This window comes from Phyllostomus hastatus, unplaced genomic scaffold (assembly GCF_019186645.2).
Source record: "Phyllostomus hastatus isolate PE091 unplaced genomic scaffold, TTU_PhHast_1.1 phas_contig_1, whole genome shotgun sequence".
NCBI lineage: Eukaryota > Metazoa > Chordata > Mammalia > Chiroptera > Phyllostomidae > Phyllostomus > Phyllostomus hastatus.
In genome coordinates, this window is record NW_025333498.1 from 24,220,581 (window position 1) to 24,246,105 (window position 25,525).

The window sequence follows — 25,525 nt, forward strand, 5'->3', positions numbered from 1 at the left end:
AACATTGTATTATTAAATACGTGATTTTAGCAGAATTGGAAAATAATCTAATTTCACACAATATGCCAACATAATTTTGAAATGGTCTAAAGATTTAAATATATAATAAAATTTTATGACAGTTCTAGAAGAGATCATTTGTGTGCAATAACTTTTAGGGGCAAGAGGTTTGCCAAGGCATTACCTAATGGCCGAATCATCATATATATTTGACCACATAAATATGTTTCTATGGTGAACATAGAAAGATTTATACAACAAACAAAAAACAGGCAATATATGATTGCATACACATTAATCAAATAACCCTTAACATTATATTATAAAGCAATGAAAGAGAAATCATCTAATAAAAAACATTTATACACACAGAAATAGACCATTTATACACACAAAAAAGCAAGTAAATAAATATATATAATTAGCTTCTCACTATTTAGAAAAAATCAAGTTAAAATGCCAGTAGAATATTAGTTTTCATTCATCAAATTGTCCAACTCACAACACACAGAGAGACAGAGCGAGGCAAAGAGAAAAAATGAGAATACCTACTTGGGCAAGATGTTGGAGAAACAGGCACTCGATTACTAGCAGTGGGCATATAAATTGCTCAAGCTTTCTAGAAGGCAATTAAGAGGGTAAGTGGTAATGGGAAAAAAACAATAAAAAGATACTTTTGAACTACGATTTCCATCTTTAGGGATTTATTCTAAGCTTTATTTACAAATAGGTCATGGCAGCAAAAATTGTATTACTGACACATTCTAGAAAGCTATTATAATGAACATGAGAGGGAAGATTGCAGTGTGGTAGGAGGGAGCAGATTCCATTTCTCCGTACACACGGGAAAAAAACCTAGCCGATCTACAGAGAAACAGAGCAAACAGCCAACAGTTCCACAGCATATATGAAAATAGGCGATCAAAAATTGTAGCAGACATCAAAAAACCAGACTGTAAGGAAAGTGCTTCAGGATAATAAGGGCCCAGGGATCAGCACCGGGAGCAGAGAGGGTGCAGCCCCAGGCCCGGGGCTCCAGGGTCAGCCTCAGGGAACTCGGGAGAGAGCTGGGTCAACCTCTCCGTCCCCAGCCAAACAAGGATTGAGCAACACTGGGGGAGGCCTGGTTGCTTGAAGGTACAGAGAGGGGAGTGAGGACTGAGAGACAATCACACAGGGTCTGTGAGCACCCATGCATAGCCCTGGGAAGAGGGTGTGCTGGAGCCGGTGCGACAAAGGGCAGCCTGGCCATGTGCCTGTGCCCCCAACCCGGGGACAGTGCGTTTTGTGGAAGACCCAGAGTTCATAGCCATGAACCCGGCAAAGGTGTGGGCGCTCTGCAGGATCCCCAGAGCCCACGGACATGAACTCGGGAGAGTGTGCTTAGGAGGGCCTGGATCCCACACCCAGGGCCCTGTGGAGAGACCAGACTGGCTCTGGGGAGAGTAAGCTTGAGGCTGACTGAGTGCTGAATGGGAAGGGAGAAAAGTGATACCAATCGCCCCTCAGTCTGCTGAAGCCAGCAAGACCAGAAAAACCAGTTTGGCCAGTTTGAAACCAACAAGAGGTTTTTCTTGTTTGTTTGCTTTTTTTTAAAGTAAATTTTATTTTTTAATTCTTATTATTTTTATATCACTCAATTCCTTTTGCTTCTCTTTCCTTCTTTCTAGTGTTATTCCTTTTTCCTTTCTTTCCAATTTTATCTCTTCTCCCTTCCATCTTCTGCTTTTTTTCATCTTCTTTTTTTCTTTTTCTCTCTTTTTTTGAACCTGCAAGTTATTGCATATTTGTATTATAATTTTTCATTATTCTTACATTTTTTATTTTAATAGTATTTTGGTATTCCTCTTCTTTCTGTATAGTCTTCTTTGCTTGGCTGGTTAAATTGTATCATTTGACAGGTTTCCCCTGTTATCTCATTCATAGTGTACTGCTAATTTACTGTCCTTCACTTCATTTGTGCTCCATTAGTACACTACTGAAGGTCCTATACTCCTTATTCTTGTTATCTAGATCTCATAGATTCTGTCATATGATTGTTGCTCTAATATTATTGTAAATAATAGCTATTCCATACAATTCCCAGATCTTAGCCCACTTCAAGGTTTCCTGAACTCTATTACTGTAGTGGTTAACTCTATTCTCTCACACACTACACCTATTTACTATCCTTTACCCTCACCTTACCTCAGACTCTGACCTCCCACAACCTCACTGCTTTCTAGATCAAGCTCACAATCCTTCCCTCCCCAACAAGGAGCAACTTATCTTCTTTCTATCCTTTCTAAAAAGTGGCTAGTTGGGTGGAAGATCAAGGTTAACACTATACATAGCCAAAGGATCTCCTATCTCTTCTCTACTGGCTGCTACTGTAAATATCATAGAATACTCTTTTGCTGTCTTAAACCATTTTGCCTTACCCCTCCAACTGATCACAAAAAAAGAGTAGGGGGAAGCTGTGAACACCAGGATACCCGAAGGAGACTGCACCACTGGTATTCTACCACAGAAGTTCACACCATAAACCCAGGGAGCCAGAACAGATCAATTTAAGAAGCAGAAGCTAACAAGAGGAGTCTCATGAACAATGGGAACACAAAGAAGCAATCCTTAAATGAAGGGAAAGCAGGAAGCCTCAGAAAGAATGCTAAATGAAATAGAGGCAACTCAACTACCAGATATTGAGTTCAAAGCAATGATTATCAGGAAGCTCAATGAGCTCACAATGAGCTACCAGAAACTACCGGGAAGCTACAATGAACTCACTGCAAACTATATCAACATGAAAAAGGAAACAGAAATTATCAACAAGGGCCAAGAGGAAATGAAGAATATAATTTCTGAACTGAAGAACACAGAAGGAATCAAAAGCAGAATCGATGAAGCAGAAGATCAGATCAGCGAATTGGAGGCCAAAGTAGAAAAAAACACCCAGAAAGAGCAAGAAAAGGAAAAAAGGCTCAGAAAGAATGAAGAAGGATTAAGAGAAATACAAGACAATATGAAATGTAATAATATCCATATAATAGGGATACCAGAAGGAGAAGAGCAAGGGATAGAAAACCTATCTGAAAAGTAATGGTGGAAAAATTCCCTAATTTGAGGAGAGAAAAGGTCACACAAATCTAGAAAACACAGAGAGTCCCAATCAAGAGGAACCCAAAGAGGCCCACCTCAAGACACATCATAATTAAAATGGCAAAATTTCAAGACAAAGAGAGAATCTTAAAGGCAGCAAGGGAGAAGCAGGAAGTAACATACAAGGGAGCCCCAGTAAGGCTAGCAGCTGACTTCTCAATGGAAACGCTCCAAGCCAGAAGAGAATGGCAAGAAATACTCCAAGTAATGAGAACCAGAGGTCTCCAACCAAGACTACTTTACCCAGCAAGGCTCTCAATCAAGATGGAAGTCCAAATAAGAAGCTTCCTAGACAAAATAAAAAGTCTAAAAGAATATACCTCCATCAAACCAGTTCTGCAAGAGATGCTAAAGGAAAGACTGCTTTAAGGAAAAGAAAGAAGAGAGAAAGAGAGAGAGAGAGGAACACACGTACATAAATGGCAATGAATAAGTACCCACAAATAACTTTAAATGTAAATGGATTAAATGCTCTAATCAAAAGACATAGAATAGCTGAATGGATAAGAAAGCATGACCCACACATATGCTGCCTACAAGAAACCCACCTCAGGATAAAAGACCTAAACAGGCTGAAAGTGAAGGGCTGGAAACAAATTTCCCAAGCCGATGGATAGGAAAAAAAAAGCCAGGGTAGCAATACTCATATCAGACAAAATAGACTTTCAAAAAAGGTCCATAAAGAGAGACCCAGAAGGTCACTTCATAATATTCAAGGGACGAATCCACCAAGAAGACATAAACATTGTAAATATATATACACCCAACATAAGAGCACCCAACTACATAAAGAAAATCTTAGAGGACTTCAAGAAAGATATTGACAGCAACACAATTATAGTGGGGGATTTTAACAACCCAGTGTCAAAACTGGGCAGATCTTCCAAACAAAATATCAACAAAGATATTGTGCCACTGAACAATGCCCTAGATGAAATAAACTTAACTGATATATATAGAGCCTTCCATCCCAAAGAAGCTAAATACACATTCTTTTCAAATGCACATGGAACATTTTCAAAGATAGACCACATAATAGGACAGAAAACAAGCCTCAATAAATTCAAGAAAACTGAAATCATACCAAGCATCTTCTCGGATCACAAGGGACTGAAACTAGAAACCAACCCCAAGGAAAAAAACCCCAAAACACTCAAAATTATGGAGATTAAATAGCATGTTATTAAACAATGAATGGGTCAAGAATGATATTAGGGAAGAAATCAAAAAGTTTCTGGAAACAAATGAAAATGAACTCACAACATCCCAAAACTTATGGGACACAGCAAAGGCAGTTCTGAGAGGGAAGTTCATAGCGATACAGGCCTACCTAAAAAAGATAGAAACATTTCAAACAAATAGCTTAACCCTAAGTCTACAAGAACTCAAGGAACAACAACAAAGACAGCCCAGAGCAAGTAGAAGGAAGGAAATAACCAAGACCAGAGCAGAATTAAATCACATAGAGACTAAAAGCACAATTCTAAGGATCAATTAATCCAGGAGCTGGTTCTTTGAAAAGATAAACAAAATCGACAAGCCTTTAAGCAGACTCATCAAGAAAAAAAGAGAGAAGACTGAAATAAACACAATCAGAAATGAAAGAGGAGAGATTACAACTGATACCACAGAAATACAAAGGATTCTAAGAAATTACTACGAAGAACTGTATGCCAAGAAATTTGAAAACCTAAGTGAAACAGACAAATTTCTAAAAAAATAGAATCTTCCAAAACTCAATGAAGAAGCAGAAAACCTGAACAGACCAATAACAGCAAATGAAATTGAAGCAGTAATCAAAAAACTCCCAATACACAAAAGCCCTGGACCAGATGGTCTCACAGGAGAATTCTACAAAGCATTTAAGGAAGAGCTAACCCCTATCCTTCACAGACTATTCAAAAACATCCAAAATGATGGAAGACTCCCAAACTCTTTTTATGAGGCCAACCTCATCCTAATCCCAAAACCAGATAAAGACACCACAAAGAAAGAAAACTTCAGGCCAATATTGCTGATGAACATACACACTAAAATCCCCAACAAAATATTGGTGAACCACATCCAACAATACATTAAAAAGATCATACACCAAGACCAAGTGGGATTCATCCCAGGGATGCAAGGATGGTTCAATATTCGTAAATCAGGAAATGTAATACATCACATAAACAAAAGCAAAGACAAAAATCACATGATCATATCAATAGATGCAGAAAAAGCATGTAATAAGGTATAGCACCCATTTATGATAAAAACACTCAACAAAGTGGGAACAGAGGGAGCATTCCTCAACATAATAAAGGCCATATATGAGAGACCTACAGCCAACATCATGCTCAATGGGAAAAAACTAAAATTTTTTCCACTAAGATCAGGAACAAGACAAGGTTGTCCACTTTCACCACTTCTATTCAATATAGTATTGGAAGTTTTAGCCACAGTGATCAGACAAGAAAAGGAAATAAAAGGCATCCAAATGAGAAAGGAGGAAACAAAACTGTCACTGTTTGCAGATGACATTATAGTGTACATAGAAAATCCTATAGGCTCAGCCAAAATATTGCTTGACCTAATAAATGAATTTGGCAAAACAGGGGGATACAAAGTCAATATCCAGAAATCAAAGGCATTTTTGTATACTAACAATGAAACAGCAGAAGTAGAAATCAAGAAAAAAATCTCATTCGATATAGCAAAAAGAAACATAAAATACCTAGAAATAAACCTAACCAAAGAGGTAAAAGACCTGTATTCAGAAAACTACACAACACTGAAGAAAGAAATCAAGGAAGTCAGAAACAAATGGGAACATATACCGTGTTTATGGATTGGAAGAATTATCATCAAAATGTCCATACTACCCAAAGCAATTTACACATTCAATGCAATACCTAGTAAAGTACCAATGGCATATTTCACAGACATAGAACAAACAATTCAAAAATTTATATGGAATCATAAACAACCCCGAATAGCTGCTGCAATTTTGAGAAAGAAGACTAAAGTAGGAGGGATCACAATACCTGACACTAAACTGCATTACAAGGCCCTGCAGTCAAAACAGCCTGGTACTGGCATAAAAACAGGCACATGGACCAATGGAACAGAACAGAGAGCCCAGAAATAAACCCAGGTCTCTACGGTCAATTAATATTTGACAAAGGGAGAAGCAACATAAAATGGAGTAAAAATAGCCTCTTCAACAAATGGTGTTGGGAGGACTGGACAGCCACGTGCAAAAAAGTGAAACTCAAGACCAACTTACACCATACACAAAAATAAATTCAAGGTGGATAAAAGATTTAAATATAAACTGTGACACCATTAAAGTCCTAGAGGAGAACATAGACAGGAAAATCTCAGATATTTCATGCAGCAGCATTTTTGCTAGTATGTCCTCTAGAGCAAGGGACATAAAGGAAAGAATAAACAAATGGGATCTCATCAAAATAAAAAACTTCTGCACAGCCAAAGAAAACAGTATTAAAATAAAAAGAGAACCAACTGCATGGGAAAACATATTTGCCAATGATACCTCAGACAAGGGATTAATCTCCAAAATATATAAAGAACTTACACAACTCTACTCTAAGAAGACAAGCAACCCAATTAAAAAATGGGCAAAGTACTTGAACAGACACTTCTCCAAGGAGGACACACAGAGGATCCATAGACACATGAAAAGATGCTCAATATCGGTAGCTATCAGAGAGATGGAAATTAAAACCACAGTGAGATACCACTTCATACCATTCACAATGGCCATCATAAACAAAGCAACAAGCACCAAGTGTTGGAGAGGTTGTGGAGAAAAGGGGACCCTAGTGCACTGTTGCTGGAATTACAAACTGTACAGCCACTATGAAAAATAGTATGGAATTTCCTCAGAAAACTAAAAATGGATCTGCCTTTTGACCCAGCAATTCCATTGCTGGGATTATATCCTAAGAACCTTGAAACACCAATCCAAAAGAACCTATGCACACCAATGTTCATAGCAGCACAATTTACAGTAGCCAAGTGCTGGAAGCAACCTAAGTGCCCATCAGCAAATGAATGGATCAAAAAACTATGGTACATTTACACAACGGAATTCTATGCAGCAGAAAGAAAGAAGGAGCTCCTACCCTTTGCAACAGCATGGATGGAGCTGGAAAGCATCATGCTACGTGAAATAAGCCAGGCAGTGAAAGACAAATACCATATGATCTCACCTTTAACAGGAAGCTAAACAACAAAACAAACAAACAAGCAAAATATAGCTAAAGACACTGAAATAGAGAACAGGCTGACAATGATCAGAGGGGAGAGGGAAGGGAATTTCAGGGGAATTTCAGGGGAGAATGGGAAGAGTTTACAGGAACAAATATAAAGGACACATGGACAAAAACTATGGGGGGTGGAAATGGTAGGGAGATGGGGAGGAATGAGTGGGTGGGCTGGGATGGGAATAAAGGACAGAAAACTGTACTTGAACAGCTATTAAAATAAAATAAAATAAATTTAAAAAATAAATGAACATAATAGGTCTTTTTAGCTAAAACATATGAAAACAAATTGGGAACATAAATATTGTGATATATTTAAAACATATTGATAACAAAAGTTACTCATAATTTCACCATGCATGGGAAATTTCTGTTGTTATCCATATTTCTATAGAAAATGTTTCTATTGAAAAGGTTTTACAAACAGGATGAAACTAATACAATTTTGCAAACTTTATTAACATGAATATATATTTTATGACAACAGATACATTTGTTCAACTTTTTATTGGCCACATATTAATCCATCAAATGAGTTTTCATAGAGTATTTTTATCATAAGAAAATATATTGTAAAACAGTTATCCTTGCAGGTAAAACTTTTCAACACCTTTAGCTTTTTAAAGTAATAAATAAAGCCAAAATATCTCAGTGTTCTAATCTTAGAATATTAAATTTTAACCTTAAGAAATGTAAGGGTTAGTAAAACCATGCAGAGAGTTTGAAAAGTGGTTTTATTTATACTGGCCGTATTATATTCATGAATTGGGAACTTCGTGAACATCTTACATGAAGACATTTCCCTGGGCCTGCACCTATTGAAGAAGACCCTAACTGTATCCAACCATTTTAATCAATTTCTATGCAATTAATCTATTTCATTTCACTCATGTCACTTTTAAGATGACAAAAATTATTTGATAAATTAAGCCATTTCATTTCTGGAAAAAAGTCATGAACATGCCAATCAAAATAACCTTATTTAGTAGCTAATGTTGTGACAATCAAATGAAATAATTGGTTTAAAGCATCTAGCAAAATGCCTGACAAATGACAAAATTATTGCATATAATAAGGCTTGCTGTTATGATTATTGCCATTAAGCAATGTGGGGGAAATACAGTATATGGTCCTTGCCATCAAAAAGTTCAAAGTAATTGTAATTATGCATTTCAACCATTTTCATATTCTAGGGGCAAAATGAGTGGATGCTAAAAATGTAAGAGCTATTCTGTTGAAAATAACAATGTTTATTTAGGCTCTGTTCATCAGTTTTGGATTCTATTTATTCTTTAATTTTTCATCAAAACATTTGCTTATTTCATACGGGGCAATTTTTAAAATATAGATGCTTCCTTATTAATGTCCATTAATTATTTGTTCAAGTTTACTTCTTAGGGTTATTTTTTCTGCTGTCTCTCCAACTTTATTCATTTTTTAAAAATCCAGGCTGAATGTGTGATATGTATGTCTTATGTAGCCATGGTCTTAGTATAACATTTAATTTTAGTACTAATTTGTGACCACCATAATTGTCAGCCTAATGATCAATTATTCTGGTGGTATAACACCCTTAAAGTGTATTTATCTGTATACATATTATATTATCTATTATAATACCATCATTTTGGCTTAGAGTAGTACAAATTTCAGATAAAAATGTATACATATATATTATATACTACTGTCTCCAAGCGAACACGAGTGTGCCATAGAAACAGCAAACAGAGAAAAAGTCAGATACAACATAGCAAGATAATGGATGACATCTTTGGGAAAATTATGAAATAGGACAGTCTATGTTAGTAAAATTAACTATGTTTAAAATTAATAGTATTTCTTCCAAGCCCAATTCCCCTAAAATGGAATTCAATTCCCCCAACTCTGTCATTGTTAAGATTTAGAGTACAATGGCCATGGCTGGTGTGGCTCAGTGGATTGAGTGCTGGTCTCCAAACTGAAAAGTCGCTGGTTGGATTCCCAGTCAGGGCACATGCCTCGGTTGTGGGCCAGTTCCCCAGTAGGGGGCGTGTGAGAGGCAACCACACATTAATGTTTCCCTTTCTCCCTCCCTTTTCCTCTCTAAAAATAAACAAATAAAATCTTTAAAATAAAAAAATAGAGTATAATATGAAAGTTACAGGTATTAAAGGTGAACTATATTAAGTATTCTTTAATGTGAATACTTAAAAGCAATTTTATTAATATGATTTAAAACTAAAATATGTACATTTTCATGTTACAATATTTCCACTAACAGTATCATCCAATCATGGCATAAACACATGTAGCATCACATTCACTTCAGGTCTCCACAATGTCACAAGTAATGAGACTCACTAATGTATTTTAGTCAGAAATATCCAGCATTTTTAGCACTCTGGATAGCAGTCTTCCCCAGTTTTCACAGTGCTTTGGAAACTGTTTTCAAAGAGTTGGGGGTATTTTTTGGAGAGGAAGGTAGTCATGCTTATTTAGGCCACTGCCCTTAATCTGTTAAGGATTTTAAAATAATTTAATAATTCATTATATAAAACAAATCTCATAATATTTCATGTAAATTCCTATAATTATAAATTACGTAAATCAATCTTTATTACTGCTCCATTACTATATTTGTGATATAAAATAAAACCAAATGCAATATACTGAGTGTCCATTTCAAATTTAATTCACCAAAAATCTTTTCTACCTGAAAATTAAATATAAATGGAAGAAAATTACTTTTTAGTGTTTACATGTTGGATTTTCATGGAAAATCAAATATTTATCTTTTGTTATATTTATTACAATTGCTCTCTCTTCTCGTTTAAAAACCATGCTTCTAACCTTAACCCAAATCTCAGTGGAACTCAGTAAATTTGAGACATGTAATTATTCTAGTTCATACCAGATCATCACTATAACTGAACATACAAAACATATGGTACACTAATTCCATGGCCCTAAAATATTCCCAGTTTATTCCCAAGTTTCTCAGGCAAAAAAGAAGTAACAGTTTCAGAGTACAAACATGTAGATGGTTAGATATTGCAGCCAGTTCAGAAATAGCACCAACTGACTCCTTTTCTCTGCTTTCCTTTTCCTTTCCTTTATTTTTTTTAAGCGGGGCCAGGTTTAACTCTTTTCTGCATTCACATGCTCACAAATATACTTCCCTTGAGCTGCCAGAAAGCATCAGATTGCCTGATCTGCATAATAAATTTTAAAATCTTTTCAGAAACACAAAGACATTTGCTTCAGGCATTATGATTTCATCATCACCACCATAAACAAGTATAAAGCCAACCAATCTCTGGTATTCCAACCAAAGCCAAAAGATATAGTACTTTGAAAATGTTTGGTAGAATTATAATTATCTAAATTCATTTGGATCCCTTTTCCAATCATACTCCATACTCCATACTCCAATCTTAGAGTATTTTGGAGTTGGGCAATCATTTACTTATTGCCATGACCACTACTAGATGACCCCAAAATAAAAATGTGATTCTTACAAAGAGATTTATAAAATGCAAATACTCTAAGTAATATTTGTAAACAAATCACACTGTCAGATGAAAACATTCTGGTAACCAAAGTAAAGATGCTATTTTTAATATTTAATAGCAACTTTAATTCTTGTGCTCTTTGTAAAACTACAATATCAATTCCACCCATGAACATACTGAGTAAATGTGAGAAAGTGGAAGGTTTTCTATGATGTATTTCAGATCTCACCAGAATGCATCCTTATTCCTTGAATGACATAAGAAACAATACCATTAACACCACCAAGACTACTTTCATATTTAGTTTTTTAGCTACCTGAGAGTTAAAACCACAAGTGATAAATGGTTTTTCTAGATTCACTATGATATTGATATATAAAATTTTATTCAAAATTTGATCCAATTTGGCTTTTAAGTTTATAGCCAAAATCACATTTTCAAGAGCTCAAAACAAATAAGCAAATATAAAAGCCAATTCTGTACCTAGCCAGTAAATGGAATATAATTACTCCATTCAGTCAGAAGCTGTGACTAAGTGACTCTAATCGAAATGCAAGGTAAGTGGATTTCTGAGGACTTGAATTATTGAACAAGTAAAGTAGGGTCCTGGAGCTCAGAAAATGGAAAGATATCATTATCTTTTTTTTTCCTGGGGAGTCCAGAATGCCCATTCACCCCTCTGGCAAAAGTAGAATGTACAAAAGATTTTACTTCTAAAGTAAATGAAATACCCTCTATTTGTTAGCTTCTATTAAAGAAGTGTGCTGCATACTTCATCTCACCTTTTCTTCATTGTAACATTTTCACATTACACAAGTAGCATTATGTCACCAAGACAAACCGATTTCCTTCGTGTAAACACAATACAACATGTTTGCTGTAAGGTATCTCCATCAATGTCAGTGACATACAAGGAAAGTCTCAACAGTCTGCCCTGTCACTTACGGAGAGGGGAAAGCAAATTGTTTACTCACACTCAATTAAATTCTCAGGCCACTATTGCTTTAGCTCATTGAATTTATTCATAAACTCGCCACTGGCACTATATTACAACCAGGAGATACTCACTTTCCTTTCACCAGAAACCAACTGAACAAAAAAGGCAAAAGGAGATAAGATGTCAATTACCTTTACCAAAAGATAGACTTATTTATTCTGTTTCTAAGAGGAGCTGGCACAAAAGAGAGAGGTATGTCTTTCACTTGATGACTTGGTCCCTCTACATAGCAATCAGTGGTATACCAGAGCAGCAGAGACCATGGGGATCTGCAGTGAAGTCCTCTGCTGCTAGCTCACATATGGATTCTTGTCAAGGTACTCTCTCTGGACCTCACTTTCCACATCTGTAAAACAAGGGAACCAGCCTAGATTTTCTCAAAGGCCCTACTAGTTCTAACATTCTTTGAATTCAAAATGAGTTTGATGCTTTAACATTGTTTATCTTTGTTAGACACAGAACATTAGATCTTCTCAAAACATTAATCAAAGGGGTTTCCTTTCCCAATTTGCCCAACTTTATAAAATAATTAATAAGGTTTTATATTGGAGATCAGGCTAAAAAGAGCTCAAAGTAACAGAAATCCCCCTAGATCACATTTTTTCATCTGTTCTTCCTTACTCTTCTTCCCTCCTGTGTATTCCACACCATGGTTCTGGTCACACATTCCATTACAAGCTGTTCAATGATGCCTGTCTCCTTTTCCTCACAGAGGAGTATCAACAAATGTTTCCCTCAAAGCCCTTGAAAACTCACAGAGAAATGTTCATTAACAGCAGTGCTGGAAAAGGCTAATCAAACTCTGCAGCTGTTTTCTTTGCAGGCCCATCTTCTCCTCTGTGCACAGATGTCTCTTCCTCCATAGACTCTCAAAATGGTGATGAAGCAGAAAAGTTATGACCAGATGTCAAAAACAGTTATCAAATAGTTCATTTTATCAAAATAAAACCTCTCTCCATTCCAACTTTTGCCCTTTCAGGGAACTGTTCAGGTACTTATTACAAATACGTGAACTATAATTTTTTAAAACTTCCAGAACATCATTTTCATCTGGGAAGAATCTTGAGCCACAATTGTAAGACCTAATGGTGTTTATAGGAACATTACAGGTACTTTGTGAACTCACAAGCTGTAGAAATCAATAGGCATCTTGCATAGAAGTCTTGCAATTGATTTTTCCAGGAGAGTCAATTTGTAACTTTAGGAGAGGCAGAGACACTGAGAGGATGTAAGCACACTGGAGGTTAAAAAAAATCACAGGCACATGGAAAATGCCGCATTGCGCTAGATGAGGTCGTGTCTCAAAGAAGTGGGGTCTTCGGTGACAATGTTGCTCAGGAGTGGCTAAAGGGAAATACATAAAAAGACTAGGCAGCTCCTGCAATGCTCTGGGGCTTGGAGAAGGAAAGCTCTTCGAGGTACAAAGAAAATGTATTTCACAGAGTGTTCCTGAGCACCCTGATTTTAAACATATACTGTTACTTTTTTAAGGATAATGATAGCCAGTAAGCTCATTCTCTCCAGTTTTTAAAAATTGTCTGAAATTATAAAAATAATGCATCATGCACTTGAAATTTGCCAAGAGCATAGATTTCAACTGTTCTCATGACCACCACCACCAAAAAAAAAAAGAAAGAAAGAAAAAGAAAACCCAAACAAACAAACAAAAAAAACCCCAACTAACTACGTGAGGTGATGAGGTGATGGATGTGTTAGCTTGATTGTGGAAATCATATCACGATGCATTCATACATCAAAACATCATGTTGAGCACCTTAAATATGTACAATTTTTATTTGTCAATAAAAATGTAAAAATAGAGAACTATCTAAAATTAATCTATTCACTCAGTAAAGAAGTCTAAGTGCCATTCAGTGCTCAGTACCCTTCTAAGCACAGGTGACAGCAAGGTGTGTGCCCTCACAAGGGTACAGTCACCTAGAGGAAGGGGTGAAAAGGCTACATACATCTCAAACTATGCTTATCCCCCCATAAATACTACGCTGACTGCCAATGGCCTTTCTATGTAACTAGAGACTTGTTCTCGACAGCTATCGCTTTCTCTTTTCTTCTAAGTGTTCCTTTACTTCCTCCTCCTCTTATTATGCTTTCTGAAAATTCATAAAAATAAGTTCTACTTTAGTCAAGAGTTAAATAATACGAACGGTAAATATTCTCATAAATTATACTATTTTTATTCTAAATATGTCTAACATTGATGAAGGAGAATTCATGAATACCAAGAAAACTTCTGAATTTGGGGGGTTGGGAAGAAGAGGGTTAAAAGTGGAATTTTAGGGATCAGGGACACATTGTTTAAACTGTAGTGTAGATTTTAGAAGTCTGTTTCAGTGTGTTAAAAATCCCCAAACACAAATGTTGAAAAATAATGCTAGAAAAAAAAACTTTTATGAGGGGAGGGACAAAACTCTTGTTTTGCATAATTTTTACCTTTACTTAAGGGACACAGCTTCAAAAGGAAGTATATCCCCATCATCCAATAACACTGATTTTATGGGGCTTTTATTCACCTTGTTAATTTTTGCTTTGCATGATGTTAACTCTTCCAAAATTAATTTGAAGGTCCTTCTTTGCCTAATGACTGGGATTGAGTAGACATGGAGATGTTGGTAAAAATTTGTCTCTTCTAAAATCTTTATGTGTGCCAGGAATACAATTGAAATAACTGGAATTTTAAGTCAGAACAGTTCACACTAAGCTAAATGATGTTGTTCACATTAACTGTTCAGGAGTAGTATACACATGTAGAAAGCTACAGTCACTGTAGTGCCTGAACTTGGCCTTGAGTTTGAGGTTTACCGGTGTCTAAATGTATAGAATTTCAGGGACTTCAAAGCTTTGATTTCAGTGCATGATTCTTTGAGAAACAAACATCATTTTCTCACCTAGGAAGTAAATCTGTTGTACTCAGTACTGCAAGTATTCCACAAGTCATTAGCCAGTATAGAAGTTCAAAAGATCTCAATCGATTAGATTTTTTAAATAATTTGTTTATTTATTTTTAGCGAGAGAGAGAGAGAGAAAGAAAGGAAAAGAAACATCAATGTGTGAGAGATACATTGATTGGTGTTTCTCACACACTCCCAACTGGAGACGTGGCCTGCAGCCCAGACGTGTACCCTGACTGGAAATCGAAACTGTGATTTTTGAGTTCACAGGACGGCACTAAATCCACTGAGGCACACAAGCCAAGGACTCAATTAGATTTTTTAAAAATGGATTTGGTTCAGAAAGTTGAAGATACATACAAAATCATTTCCAATTTCTACCTGCTTACCTTCGATTGAACTCATTTTTGCCTCTCATACTCACTCCATAGAGATGAACAGAAGTATACTACTGAGATAATTAAGCGAAATGACATCATGTTTTGCAAGTACATCTGAACATTTCAAACTCTAGAGCAGGTATAACCCAGCAGATAAACAAAGAAACTCCAAGAATCGACCACACAACACATTTGGAGCCGAACCTGAAACACGGCTTCAGACACTCACCAGTGAAATGATTAGAAGTGGACGGATAGACACTATCAACACTGTCAGCACTGTCACAGCTAAAAACTTCATCATCTGATTCCTTCGCAGAGGAACAGAGTGAGGAGCTGTCAACTTCTTCACACTTCCCCCTTAAAATTCCACTCATAGCTGCAGTGCTGTCACATGTACCTGTAACAGAACAGGGACAACAACACACTTTAATATTTGACCACCGATTGCATAGTCAAGGTTTCCAAATTGCTTTGGGGAGCTGTGATTTTTTGAATGACATCTACCATATTATCATATCCATGCAAAAATTATATTTTCCATAATGTTTGAAAGCACTGAAAAACAATTATACCTTGATTATTATTTGTACCCTCATCTGACAACAGTATTTCATGATAAAAAGTCAAAATTAACAATGTGGAATCAGAGAGTTGCATAAAGAAATGTTTCAGTGTTACCAAACATTGAAACAGGAGTCAAATACATGTATTTGATTTGTTCTGGTAAACCGTGTGCTGTCTTTGACAGAGCCAGAGTTCAGAACAAAACAGATCACTCTCTTGCACGCTGTCATACCCAGAGCATACTGATTAGGGCACGTCTATCTTGCTTGGAATGTCTTTTTTCTCAGTGCAAAGGCATCTACTTTCCTGGGGCTCTTTGTCCATCAAAAATCAAATTGGTTGCTAGGAATGGCTATACCTGCAGAATTTAGATGCCTCATCATGTTTCCAGTCAATTAAGCAGAGCTATAGGGAATACTTGAGTCCTATGTCAAGGAGGCTGGCTGAGTAAATTTTATATAGGGTAAACCACAGTCCCTAAATATTTTACTGGGTAAAATATTCAATTTAAGTCTTCACTCTCAGTTATCAACACAGTCAGGGAAAGCCAGTCAGAGGTAGCCTGATGCACTTAAAAAAATTTGTTAATGTCAGTTTAGATGAGTCATTAAACCTCTGAGAATAATAATTTATTCAGAGCTATAGAGTAGCTATTAAGGTGATCCGCAGTTGCAAATACAAATTCCTACAAATGCAGGTAACCTCAATGAGGAGTGTCAGATGTAATATAATTATGCAGTGATCTTAGTCTTCTCTTTCATCTACTGTTATTTGTAACAAAGGTATAAAGAAAGATTTCTCTACCCTAAGGGAAATGACAGCACAGGCACAACAATGATAGCATAGGCACAACAAAAAAATGGTCTCACAGCCAAGGAGACAATAGGTGGTAAGTAGCATGACCTGTGGAGAACAGGAGATGCATGTCTAGACCAAAGGGAGAACCTGCCGCTCAAGCCTGGGTTGCCTCCGCTCCATGCCTTCCCCATTTGATCTCCTCTAAAATCTGACCAGTGCCCCATTAAAATGCAGGAGCAGTCCTTACCTCCTCAGGTTTCACAGTCCTCATCTTCTTCTCCCTTGCTAATTTTGTTTATAAAATTAAAGGAGCAATTTTTAGATTACATTATAATTTATTATTTTAATTTCTTGATTTGTATTGACTTTATTGGGGTGACATTGCAATTCTATATCATCTGTATATTGTATTGTGTGTTCACCACCCCAAGTCAAGTCTCCTTCTGTCACCATTTATTCCCCTTTACCCTCTTCTACCTCCCCCCTCCCTCTTTCCCCCTGGTAATCAATCACTATGCTATTGTCTCTATGAGTTGGGTTTTTGCGGGGGGGTTTGGCTTAATCCCTTCACCTTTTTTCACTCAGACCTACAACCCTACTCCCCTCTGACAGCTGTCAGTCTGTTCTATTTAAAGCTCAACCTGGACTGGCTCTATAGGACACACAAAGAATGGTTCAGATCCATGACTTGGAAGGGATAATAGAGTAAGGATTCAAAATACTCCCTTAGCCCAATACAACCCTGCAACACCTTTTAGAGATACTTCAGTTGGGAGAACAAACTTATTTTACAAAGGATACCTGCACAATATATGCTAGCAAGAAGAGACAACAATTTCAACCATCAAATTTCAGTATGGCAGTCCAAACTGTGCCCTCTTGGTAGTAAGGGGCAAGTCTAACTAGAGAGACTTTCTTTACAAAGTAGCAGCAGCCTTGGGACGGGATAAGGAAAATGTTCCTTATGCCCCTCAGTGACTGCAGAGTCTCCTTCAATTTTGGTAGCTACTTTTCTTTAGGATATATTTGTTCTGAGTCCTTCTGATGACTGGCTTCTTCTGCTTCTGTACTTTCTGCTTCTTCATATCCCCAGCTGGCATATGGGTTTTAGATTCTGACAGACTTGCCCGTACCTCAATGGATCTGAACATCTCAACTCTGAACGCCAACTGACTTGTTCTTTCACTATGTCTCAGTTCAGATTGTTGAAAAATGTCATTCAGTCACTTATGCCATTCAGTAGAAAAGAGACTTGCTTGTCTGCTGCCTTTTGTTTAAGAGCCATTTATTATTTGTTCAGTAAACATCTATTGAGCTTTCATCATGTATCAGTGACTATTTTAGATACTAGAGAATAAAATAACAACACAGAAGAAAAAAAAACCTTTCTTTTAATGGTGCTCATTTACTTGGTATTGATGGGTGAAGACAAACAAATAATAAGCAGGTAAGTAAATTAAATGTGTAACATGTCATATGGAGATCAATGTTATAGAGAAATATAAGCAATTAAATGGTAAGTGACTACAAGTTTAGCTGATAAAGAACATTCTGCTTTTAATTGATTGATGAGCTAATGTCACAGTGAGAAAGCATAAAGACATGGAGGGGTGGGGATGGGGGCAATTTTGACATTGGGGGGAAAAAACAGTCCAGGCAAAAGGAATGGTGTGTGCCAAGGCCCTGGGCTGGGCACAGTAGGTGATGAGGTTAGACAGGTTTTGGGCCATATTGTGTGGAGCTTGTGAAGACTTTGGCTATTGTTCTAGTGAGAGAAGGCCACACTACAGGGCTTATGTGACAGACCTGGTTTATATTTTAAAAGGAGCCTCATTATCCTGTCATTTCATAAGAAGACAGAGGGGCTATGGTAAGGGGGAAAGTAGCTTTGAGAGGAGAACAAAAAGATTCAGAATTAAGAAAGATTCTTAGTACTTAGTGGCTCAGAGGAGCAGTTCAAGTTAGAAAATCTGATGAGTCGGATAGCTAGAGAGGTCCTTAGTTGTTTTGTTTGTTTGCTTCTTTTTTTGTTTTTTCAGGGGAAAGAATTTAGAAGGAGATGGAAGGTCAAAGTGCTTCCCAAAGCAAGCTGGTTATTTAATTTTACCTAGAACCACCTCTGTCTCTAGATTTACCAATTATTTATGTCAGTGGAAGCCATCTTACAGACCAGGTTTCAAATAGGACCAGTTCAGATACACTGCACCACTCTGTGGGATCACCTTGCAAATAAAATTAACAATGAAAAAGTAAGCTTTTCTTTATCATGCTAAAAGAATTAATTTTTAATTTGGTAGATAAAAAGGAATATATGGATGGTGACCACTACCAAAGATTTACTTATTTGTGGGAGAATGGAGGCAATAATTTAATAACTATTTTACCCACCATTATTCCTAAAGTTACTTATTCAAGATTTTTAAAAAGTCAAACACACAACCGCTGCCTTTGATTGCCGAGATTATAGGACTCTGACTCTAGATTATCACTGTTTGAAAGCCAGTTTCCAACTTAAATAGTCACTTGGTGACCTAATGTGATCATTATTTAGTTGAAGAAACTCTCTTATTTTCAAGTGATTTCAGAAAGTTTTAGAAGATTTGCTTGTAAAAACTGGGAGCTCTTGATGGTTTAAAACAAATGTTGACATACCTTGTTTATTAGTTATCGGAAACTATTTGGATTTATTTCTTAACTGTTATGAAATTCATGTTAATAATTTGTGTATGAATTTGCTCACATTTATGCTTTTAGTTTCTGATGGCCTTGAAGAATCTTGTAGCAAGTCATTAAAGAGAACTGTATGATTAGATATTTAAGTAAACACAAAGAAAAGGGTAGGAGAAAAAATCCCAAAGCATAAGAGACACTTGTCAAAAGAGACTGATCTTCTTTTGTTTTTGCCAATCTGATCCCACTGCAGTGTACTCTGGTTGCAGTGCTAAAACTGCAACGTTACAAGTATTCCCATGGTGACGGATAGTGAAATCATGCAGGAGAAGCTAAATTGTGAGAGATTAAGTTGCTACCCCTATCCAGATATCTGTAGTAGTAGGTGAGAAGGGAGAGAGAATGAGGGAGAAAACAATTTCTCTAAGTGCCCTTGACTGAGAATGTCCCATCTGCATGTCAAGTGAAAGCAATCCTAAGCAATATTAGGAGTCACCCTATAACACAGAATGCTGTTTGGAGAGTACATGGCTGGAAGACACTATTAGCAAACAGAGGGAAGTACATATGACATTTATATTTTCTGGCATCTGAGATTACAATACCTGTTGTGTATTTGTTAGAAGTCAAAAGTCTTAGAATTCTATTTCAGGATCATTTAATACAGTTCTTTGTTTCCCAGGTGCTTTCTTGGATTTGCTTAATCTATCTATCCCAGGCCAACTCCCACTCCAGGAAGGAGTGTGAATTGATTAACACTATATATGCAATTTTGTAACCTATGCTTTTTCCACTTATTACATGAGCACTTTCCCTTCTTGAGCATGTTCCACTTATTACATGAGCACATTCCACTTATTACATGAGCACCTTCCCTTCTCATTAAATAATTTCCAGAGAATACTGTATTATTACTAATCCTATATCTAATGATTCCTCTGAGAAGTATATAAAATAATTTTCTCCATACATCTAATATGAAGAGTAACTTACCCATGGGCATGGGTTGATTACCAGATGTTAGTAGATAAACATTAGAACACGAGTGGGGGCAGATTATTGAAGCCAGAGATGGATGCAGAATAAAGGTGGATAAAAGTGAAAGTAAATGGTCCTGGGAACTTAGAGGGGAAAGTAGGACATGGGAGAGTCACAGAGGGATGGAAGGAAATCTCCAAAGGAAAAATGGGCAATTTGGTGATGTGAGAGATCTCACTTAGGAGAGAAAAAGCAGTCTTTATATTTACCACGCATTTGACTTCAGGTACAGAAAAGTGGTGATGTGTACTACAGTGGGACTTAGACTAGCCGATTTGTTAAAATTTCCTGGGGACATTTTTAAACATATAAGGAGTCCCAGGAACCACCAGTAATTACTGGAATAATGAAGAGGGCAAAGCCAGTTGCTTGAAAACCTGGTTTCACCATTTCTTAAAGTTTTTCAGCAAGTTAGTTAATTTCTCCAGGCCAACATTTTTTCACCTGTAAAATGGGATTAACAGTGGCTGTTTTATAGAGTTAGAATGTGCACTGTAGGTGATTTCTTAATAATTGTTAACTTCTCCATTCATCATTGGTACCTATCATGTATTCCAGATGCCTTACATTATAGCAAAAACAAAACAAGAACAATTCTTTAAAACCTTGGCTCAGAGTGTAACGTAGCCAGTTTAGCATAAAGGAGGGCTATAAATTAGGAGTGAGACACCAGGCCACACCATTTGCACTTTGAGGCATTGAATGGATGGCAGCAGCACAGGAAATTAGGGGAAATGATACAAAGTCTTCTTTTGAGGATGCCCTGGTTGAATGGGCATGACCAGTGTCAGGGTGACCTAGTCAAGTGTCCCTGTCTTACTAAAATCCCCCCTACAACTCCATGTGGATGCTGGGGCTCCTAAAAAGTCTCTAGAAGCTAGTTCCACCTACAGCAATCTGAGGAGACTTGTCAGGATGTGTTCCCAAGAGACCATGTCTTGCCAAAAGGCCAACTCCCACTCCAGGAAGGAGTATGAATTGATTAACACTATATATGCAATTTTGTAACCTATGCCTTTTCCACTTATTACATGAGCACTTTCCCTTCTTGAGCATGTTCCACTTATTACATGAGCACATTCCACTTATTACATGAGCACATTCCACTTATTACATGAGCACCTTCCCTTCTCATTAAATAATTTCCAGAAGCACATGTTTATGTTTTATTTGGTCTTTATTTTTGTGCTTAAGACTACATAGCATCTCACTGAATAGCCATGCCATAATATCAACTGAAATTCTAAGGGAGATTGGTTTTTTAAAAGTATTTCTTATTGCTCTGGCTGGCATAGCTCAGTGGATAGAGCACGGGCTGTGAACCAAAGCATCTCAGGTTCGATTCCCAGTCAGGGCACATGCCTGGGTTGCAGGCCACGGCTCCCAGCAACCGCACATTGATGTTTCTCTCTCTCTCTCTTTCTCCCTCCCTTCCCTCTCTAAAAATAAATAAATAAAATATTTTTTTAAAAGTATTTATTATAAATTACCATGTAATTAACATTTTCTTTCCTGTGTCTTTGTGAATAATTCTGATTATATCTTTAGGATGAATTTCTAAAAGTGGAATTACTGAATTTTCAATACACATTGTCAAGTAACCTGGCAGGAAGTCTCTACCAATTTGTATCTTTAATGGTGAACTGGGATACCACTTTATCATCAGCTTGACATCACTGTGACATTGTTATTTTAAACATTGCTGTGAATCTTTTAGATACTCATTAAGAGCTAACACACATACAGTGCTTACTTTGTGCCAGGCACTTTCTAGCATTTTATATAGGTACAATATTAGGATGGATTCTAAGATGAAATTCAAGATTCCCCGCCCTCTGGTGTACATTTTTGTATAATCCCAGGATTATATACATGGTAAAATTTCACTCCCATGATTTTGTGTACCTCATATGGGAAAGGAAATTTTCATATGTAATCAGGGTCCCAAATCAATGACCTGATAAATCCAGGTGGGTCTGACCCAATCACATGAACACTTTGAATGCAGGGGTCAGGTATTAAGGGTAGGAAGGATTCAGTGCAAGAGAGACTCTGTGGCTGCCTTTGAAAATAGAAGGGGCTGCATAACAAGCAATGTGTGTGGTCTCTAGGATCTGTGAGCGGTTCTAGCTGCAGCAAGGAGAAAATGGGGACTTCAGTCCTATGACCACAAGGAAGTGAGTTCTGTCAACAAGAACTTGGATGTACAACAGATTTCTCCCCAGAACGATCAGACAAAAATTCAGTCAAACTGACCCTGATTTCAGCTTTATGAAACCCCGAGCAAAGAACTTAGCCACATTGTGCAGGACTTCTCACCTACAGCACTATACACTAGTAAGTGGACATTGTTTCAAGCTGTTAAGTTTGTGGTAATTCGTTACATAGCAATAGAAAACTAATATAACATATAACAACTCATTTAGTCTTCATCATGTCCATATGAAGCAGGCATTATTTTTTAAGATTTCATTTATTTTTAATTTTAGACAGAGAGGAAGGGAGGGAGAAAGAGAGGGAAAAAAACGTTAATGTGTGATTGCCTTTCATGTGCCCCCTACTGGGGACTGCGACTGCAACACAGAGATGTGCCCTGACTGGGAATTGAACCAGTGACTCTGTGGTTTGCAGGCCAGCACTCAACCCACTGAGCCACACCAGCCAGGGCATGAAGTAAGCACTATTATTAATACCATTTTCAGATTAAAAACTGAAGAACAGAGAAGTCAGATAATGAGGTCAAGGTCATAGAGGTAAAACTACAGGCAGCATTCAAACCCAGTCATTTTAGCACCTGATCAGCATACTTTTAATCGTCACACTCTTCCTCGACCCTTGACAATTGTCTCACTGCTAGAATGGTTTTCACAATTCTACAATCTTATATAATACCACCTTAACCAATTGATGACCAATGATTTAATTAGAAATATGGAAAAATAGAAAAACTAGCTAATGTAGAAGAATTTTTGTTTTTATATTTTTGTAATTCCTTAATGAGAAGTAATATTTAGGAAGCTATTAAAACCCCTGGGGATTAGCCCTGGAGGGTGTAGCTCAGTGGATTGAGTGTGGGCCTGTGAACAAAAAGGTTGCCAGTTCAAATACCAGTCAGGGCACATGCCTGAGTTGTGGGCCAGGTCCCCAGTAGGGGGCACATGAGAGGCAACCACATATTGATGTTTCTCTCCCTCTCTTTCTCCCTCTTTTCCCCTCTGTCTAAAAATAAATAAATAGAATCTCTTTAAAAAAAAACCCTGGGAACTATTTTGCTCCTCCTATTCTTGACTTATAAACAAAAAGAATGACTAGCAATAACAACTAAACTTGCACACATTTCCTGTGTCCCAAATTCTGTGGGGAAAAATGTTCCACATAGACCTTTCAATCTTTACAATATCACACAAGTAGATAGCTGAATTTTATAGAAAGGGAAACTGGCTCAGATAGTTTAAATAGCTTGTCCAAATTTACACAGGCAGTAAGATGCCATGTCTGGGAGCTGAACTGCAATCTGTATGACTGCAAAGTCCATTACACATCCCATCAATCATTATGCTGCACTACTTAAAGGACTAATAGGTAAGCCAAGTTACAAGACCCCATTACCTCAGAGAATGCATTTTTAGAAACAGACTTGCTGACTCTGTGACTGAATCATCCTTCCCACACAAATGAACTGAACACATTTTTGGTATATTAGCACTCACTCTTTATCTTCAGACACCCAGATATCACATCGGGTCAAAGCATCCACTTTTTTGTCAGTTCTACCTGGCTGTGGCAGAAACTTCCTCCAGTCCCATATTATCTGCTTACCTTTACCTTCTGCCATATTAAACTCCAGTAAAATAGCTATATTAACTCTGAGCATGCACTATTGGTTTCCTTGTACCTGATTCAGCATTGACACTTGCTAAGCATTATGGCTTGGAATTATTTACCAGAAAATGATATAGATGGCAGAAAGTGGATCCAGAGCAGAACAACAATATTGCTGAAAAATTTTAATTGCAATCAAATATTGTGGTGATTCGTTGAATGAGTACATGCATGAGAGTGCTCATAGACTGGTATAATACATATTATTATATTTTCTTACACAAACATTACTTAACATTTTTATTAAAAATTAATATAAAATTATAATTTATTTATAATTAATCCATTGATGCAATAGTGTATGATGTCCTGTGTGTATGTGTATATCAGAAGCAGAATAGTGATATTACAAAACAGCAGAGTGCAGAATCATGAAATGGGGAAAGCATACAGATGAAATTCCTGGTAATGTAGGAGATCTCAAATGGAGTTCATACAATAAAAAGCCTGCAATACAAAATTTGACATGGCTTAATTACACTTATGTGACATGGAAGTCATCACATTAAAGGGCATTAACATGGAAGCACATGAAAGGAAGGGACTATCTAAGAATGTAATGAGTGTCTGTCATTTGGTACGTAAAAACAAAGGGTAAGATAATTATTTGACAAGATTATTCACACATTTATTCAATTAGCAAAACAATTTAGGGGGCACATGTATGTATCAGGTATTATATTAGCTGTTGTTGATAAACAGAAAAAGAAACCCCTTGCTACTGAGAATTGTAATTGAGGTAGTTGAATACAAGATTATAGAAAGAGGTCAGGAAAGTGACTGTAATGACCACACAAAAAAGCCATGGCCGGGAGCCGAGAACAGGCCTTACTTGGCTCTGAGGCTGCTCTCATTGGCCCTGCCCATAAGGTGTGTGATGATCTCTGAATATAAAAGCCTATAATGGAATCTCCAAGCTCAGAGTTAGTCATATGACACTCAGCCCTAGGGGACTTTATTGGCCAGCATGAGAGAGTCTACTTGCAGCCTCTTACTGATTCAGATATCATAGTGGCCAAATAATATAAAATTTTCATTATGATTTTAGTGAGTTACAAGAAAGGAATTATGAGAAAGCAAAGCAGCTATTTTTTAAAAAATAACCTTTGAAAACCTTTCCCAGCATCATTCTGTTTCAATAATCTGAAAGCATTATAACCAATATTGCCTGGGTAAGGATGGATGATACATATTGATTTTCTGTGGCCAGCCTAAGTGGGATAGAAAAGGAAATGAAAATCATTGTAAATACATTCAGGAGTCCTGTTTAGGAAATTGTCATTTATTAAATGTAATATAATATATCTACAACATGATAACAACTAACTATATGAACACTTACTAGAAAACAAAACTAAAATGCATTTTTGACCCTGACAGCAAA

The 25,525-nt window shown here is 36.8% G+C and overlaps 1 protein-coding gene across 1 annotated transcript in view; it reads right to left on the minus strand.

Annotated features, from left to right (window-relative positions):
- CSRNP3 (cysteine and serine rich nuclear protein 3) overlaps positions 1-25,525 on the minus strand; it is a 197,354-nt gene that overhangs the window by 160,898 nt on the left and 10,931 nt on the right. Inside the window, exon 2 of the mRNA XM_045860726.1 lies at positions 15,416-15,586. The gene's annotated coding sequence lies outside the window, so the exon portion shown is untranslated. The remainder of the gene's footprint in view (positions 1-15,415; positions 15,587-25,525) is intronic.